Here is a 6016-nt window from a genome sequence, read left to right on the forward strand (position 1 = left end):
AGAGTTCTGCGAGGACATGGAGAGTTCTGCGAGGACATAAAGAGTTCTGTGAGGACAGGAAGCAGAACATTTAGTTCAATGTCTGGAGGAAGCTCTGGGATTACTTTGGTGGTTGTGATAAATTCACAGTTAGACGACCAACAATCCAACAAAGACTCATGGTCCAACCTTAAATATGCTGAGGGACCTTCAGCATCATCCAGAAATGTCCTCTGAGACCCGTCCTGACAGGAAGTGATCTGCTGAAGAGGAGCTGAGAACAGGTTCAGAGTCTGTCGAGTCCAGAGTCCGAGGCCTGAAGCTAAAGATTCTGTCAAACTTCAAGATTTAAGATGAATAAAGTTAAAAAATGGTTCCTGCTGCAGGGTTTTGAGGCTCAGACTAGTTCCTGCTGCAGGGTTTTGAGGCTCAGACTAGTTCCTGGTTCCTGCTGCAGGTTTTTGTACAGCAGCTTCTCACGGTGTTGGGCTGGGATGCACACTGACTCATCCTCCATTCAGACCCAAACAAAAACGTCCAGCTTCTTCAGAACCGTCTGAAAAACAGAGAAACTCCTGCAGAACCACAGAAACCTGCAGAGACCGGCCGTGGATTTCAGCTGAGGCTTCAGCTGCTTCTTTAGCCACGGACTAACAGAAAATGTTTATTGTTCTGGTCCACGGTTCTAGGATCTGCTGCAGATCAAGTCCTCTCTATTTGGACTCCAGCTGATAAAAACCCAACATGTCTTCCCTGCTGGCTCCTGCCGGCTCCGTCCATCCTCGAGGGTCCCAGGACCAGGACTTTGAGCAGGTTTTGGTTGTTCTGAGGAGGTTCAGCAGCTCAGAGGTTCTTGGACCAGGTCGTAACGCTGTGCAGCTCTGACCTTTGCCAGACCCATCAGACTCACCGTCAGTCCAGCAGGTAAGACCAGAACCAGCATGAACGAGTCCTGCAGGTTCTTTTGGGTTCTGGACTCAGATCAGAGTCTTTGAGGATTAAATTAAAGTTTGGACACAAAGAGACGCCGAGCAGCTGCAGGCGCAGCCGAAGGAGCCGAAAGTCTCCAACAAAATTAAATTTAAGATTAAAAAAAAAATCTGCTTCAAAATGTTTTAAATCAAGTTTTAACATTTACATTTTTAGAATTTTAATGTTTTAATTCATTTAAATGAGCCGGTCGTCCAAAACCAGCTGAAAAAAATAAAAAGTGAGATTCTTTGATGAAAATGTTTTTTAAAATCATGAAGTTTGATCAAACGCTTCGATAAATAAAATCTGATCATTTCTGTTCCCAATAAAACCTGAAAATTACGTGAATTTAATCAAATAATTAAGATTCGTTCAAAGTTCTTCAGACGTTTCTTGTTGACGTGAAGTTCGTCTGAAAAACATTCAGACACAAATAAAAACGAACATTTCAGATTTCCTTCAAGCCGGATGTAAATGATCGTTTAGTTCGAAGGATCAGATTAAATTCTGTTTTTATTCTTTTAAAATCCTCGAAACGTCAGAAAAACAGCTGATTTTATTATTAAAATAATTGTTGTTTAGATTTTGATCATGATGTCAGTTCAAAATAACCACAAATATAAACAATAATAATGAATATTTAATGTTTAATATCTGTGTAGGAAATATGTTTTTATGGTTTATTAATTATATTCATGGTCTTTGTTGTTGAAGAACTAAAGATAAATAAATAATTCACTTTAAAACTTTATTTTCTTTGTCATTTAAAAACAAACAAACAAACAAATGTTTAGAATTGGGAGAACGTGCACATAAACAAAACTTTTGGACCTTTAAAGGTTCTGAAACGACCCGATAATTTGGACTAAATTCAAATTAAAACTTTCAATAAAAAGTATTCCAGATATTAAATTAATAATAATAACAATAAATGACGTCAGTTAATGAAAATAAAATATTTCTAAAATGTTCTGCAAACAGAACCAGAACCAAACCCGGTTCTGCTCAAATGTTCTGTCACTGAACGTCTTTCCAATAACGATAAAACTCATCGGAACCAAATGAAAATGGATCTTGATGAAAATGGATCTTGATGAAAATGGATCTTGATGAAAATGGATCTCGATGAAAATGGATCTTGATGAAAATGGATCTCGGTAACGACGAGAGGAATCGTTTTATTGGAGATCTGTCGATCACTTTGTTGTTTGTTTTTCTTCAGTTTGAGGAAAAATTTATTTTGAAAAGACTTTCAGTAAAAATGAATTCAGAAAAACTAGAAAATTAGTTTTAATTAATAATCGTTTGATTTCAAGGTCATTTGTGATGTTTTAAAATTGTTCTGAATATTTGAACTCTTTCATAAAAGCCCGTGAACTGATCAGAACCGGAGCGCAGAGAAAAGAAATGATAAAAATCAACATTTCATCTCAGATTTGAGTGTTTTTAAAGGAACAACACTTTAAAAAGTTTCTTTAACTTCCACAAGTGTAAAAACAGTTTTCTTTTATAAATCTGTCAATTTAACCTGTGAAGTCTAAATTCTGGTTCTGTTCCTTTTCCCATCCTGTGTCGGACCCATGTGGACCCATGTGGACCCTTGTGGACCCTTGTGGACCCATGTGGACCCTTGTGGACCCATGTGGACCCATGTGGACTCATGTGGACCCTTGTGGACCCATGTGGACCCTTGTGGACCCTTGTGGACCCATGTGGAACCTTGTGGACCCATGTGGACCCATGTGGACCCATGTGGACCCATGTGGACCCGTGTGTCCTGGTGTTCAGATGACTCAGCTGTGGCTCCGGCCCTCTCCGTCCTGACCCCGCTGCTGCCTCCCGGTTCCTCCATGGACCGGTTCGGTCCAAATGTCTGTCTGGCCACCAACTTCCGTCCAGAGAACCAGAACCTGGTTCTGGGGACGGAGAGCGGTCCAGTCCCCGTCAGCACCAAGGGCTCTGTTCTGTCAACAAAGACCAGAACCTTCTTCTTCCCTGCCTTCAGCAGTGGACCCATCAAGTCCTGCAACACGAAGACAAAGTCCAGCAACAACAGAGCCGGTACCAGACTCCCCGACCCGCTCTGATTAAAGTGACCTGTTAGACCCGTTAAAGTCTTAAAGGTTTTAATGATTTGCTTCTGTTTCCACACAGATGAGAAACATGAGGACATTTATCCAGGTGAGTGCCCTGAGCTCACGGAGACCCACCTGGCGTATTCTCTGGTCCCTTCTCTTTCACCTCTGTGTGTTTTCCAGAACAAGCCAAGCAGAACTTCCTTCTGCTCATGATTCACGGCGTTCGTGTCATCTTCACCAAAGCCCTGGCCTTCAGCACCGCCTTCACCATCCGAACCTTGCTCACCTGACACTGAGCTTTCTCGACCAGCAGGAACCGGATCGGATCAGAACCGACCCAGGAACACAACTCCTCTGAGCTGAAGGTTTAACGTTGATTGAAGAAATGAGAAGAAGACAAACACAAAGTGAAACCTAAATGTTTTTTTTAGATTTTAAATTGTTAAATGTCATCAAAAGTTCTTGAAAAGAAAAAAAAATCTGAAAAATAATAAAATTAACTTTGCCAACAAAAATATTTTTAATTCTTTAAAATAAAATTATTCAGGCAGTAAATAAATAATGATATTAATTATTTTACGGCAGAATCATAAATCTGTTAAACAACAGAGTAAAATGTTTCAGATTAATACATTTAAATGTTTCTTTCACTTTCTTTAAATAAAATATAATTCTTATTAGAATAAAAACGTTTTAAACTATATTTTCTTCAGTTTTATGACTTTAATTTTTGCAGTAAAAACATTTTTTAGAGTATTTTCTGTTTTACGTTTTCAACTGTAAAACAAAATAAATCAGTTGTTTTTATGTCAATTTTATTTGATCATGTTTCTGCACAATCTTTTGAAGCTCTTTTTGTTTTTAATAAAAAAATTATTTGGTGCTGAAATGTTTTATTCTTTAGGGAGGGAGTTCCTCAGGGGTGAGTCCTCAGTCCTCTGTTTCATTTGTGTTTCCTTCGGGTTTTTTTAGTTAAATATCTCAAATTTTCAGGTCATTATTTTATCAGCGCTCGGATGAAGCAGTGAAGTCCACATCTGTCTCTTCCTGGAACCAAGGGTTCTGTTCGATTCACTTTGTTTTTGTTCTTCAGTTGAAACTAGTTCTGACAGGAAGCTGCAGATAACATCTGACAGAAACCAGCAGCAGCTCAGTTTCACGTCGACAGGAAACTTTCTGCTTGAACAAGTTTCAGTCTCTGACTTTAAAACTTGTTTTGCTAAAAAAAAAACATTTCAGGCAAAAACTGCAACAGATTCGTTCATTCAGCTTTTGTTTCCACAGGTCAGTCTCACCGAGTCACCAGGACTCTTTTACAAGAGGGACCTGTTCCACACAGACAACATATAAAGTACAAACAACAACATACAACAATAAAAAGCAATTAAATAAAAACAGAGTATACAACAAGATAAAATACTAAAAACAAGAACATGTTTGAGTCCATGTTTCCTTATCACGTGTTCTTGTTGAAAGTTTGTTGAACAAGTCAGGCTTAATGAGCGTCAGCCAGTTTGAACTGGATGTTTCCGTTTATTTCTGCTCATTCACTTCAGAAAAGAATTGTTCAATTCAGCAGCAAATTCTGTGAAGTTGAAATGAAATGTGAGGAAACTGAAAACACTTTCGTCCATTTTAAAATAAACTGGACTTTGTTAATCTGAGCTTCTTTAAACTGGACCAGGTCTCTCTTGTCAATGAGTCCTCGAGGCTCAGTGGGATCTACCTGTAGAAACAAAGGTGGAATGGGTTTAACTCACAAAAACTGGACTTTGTTAAACTGGTCTTTAATAAAATGGACTTAGTTGAACTGGACTTTGTCGAATTGGACTTTAATGAACTGGAATTACTTGACTCTGTTAAAATGGGCTTTATTGAACTGGACTTTTCTAAACTGGACTTCAATAAACTGGACGTTATTAACCTGGGCTTCTTTAAACTGGACTTAATTAAAAACAAAACAGGAATTTAATAAAGTGACATTAAGATGAACTGGACTTTGTTGAGCTGGATTTTATTAAACTGGAATTTGTTGAAACGGACTCTAATGAACTGGACTTTTTAATCTGGACTTTGTTAATTTGGACTGTGTTAAATGGAATTTAATAAACTGGACTTTAATAAACTGGACTTTATTAAACTGGAATTTGTTAAACTGGACTTTAATGAACTGGAATTTGTTAAACTGGACTTTAATAAACTGGACATTGACAAAGTGGACTTTGCTGAACTTGGCTTTAATAAGCTGGACTTTATTAAAGTTGTGTTTAATGAAGTCCAGTTTAACAAACAAAAATTAAACTTTCATAAACTGGACTTTGTTAATTTGGACTGTGTTTGTTAATAAAAAAAAGATTATTTGTTGAATGAAATTTTACTGTGAACTGGACTCTGTTGAACTGGACTCTGGTTGTTCTGGACTCTGTTGATCTGGACTCTGTTGACCTGGACTCTGTTGATCTGGACTCTGTTGAACTGGACTCTGGTTGATATGGACTCTGTTGATCTGGACTCTGTTGATCTGGACTCTGTTGAACTGGACTCTGTTGAACTGGACTCTGTTGATCTGGACCCTGTTGACCTGGACTCTGGTTGTTCTGGACTCTGTTGATCTGGACTCTGTTGATCTGGACCCTGTTGATCTGGACTCTGTTGATCTGGACTCTGGTTGATCTGGACTCTGTTGATCTGGACTCTGTTGAACTGGACTCTGTTTGATCTGGACTCTGTTGATCTGGACTCTGTTGTTCTGGACTCTGTTGACCAGGACCCTGTTGAACTGGACTCTGTTGATCTGGACTCTGGTTGTTCTGGACTCTGGTTGTTCTGGACTCTGTTGTTCTGGACTCTGTTGATCTGGACCCTGTTGACTTGGACTCTGTTGATCTGGACTCTGTTGATCTGGACTCTGTTGATCTGGACCCTGTTGACCTGGACTCTGTTGACCTGGACTGTGTTGATCCGGACTCTGTTGACCTGGACCCTGT

The sequence above is a fragment of the Nematolebias whitei genome, chromosome 9 (assembly GCF_014905685.2).
Source record: "Nematolebias whitei isolate Nwh7 chromosome 9, NemWhi1, whole genome shotgun sequence".
Taxonomy (NCBI): domain Eukaryota; kingdom Metazoa; phylum Chordata; class Actinopteri; order Cyprinodontiformes; family Rivulidae; genus Nematolebias; species Nematolebias whitei.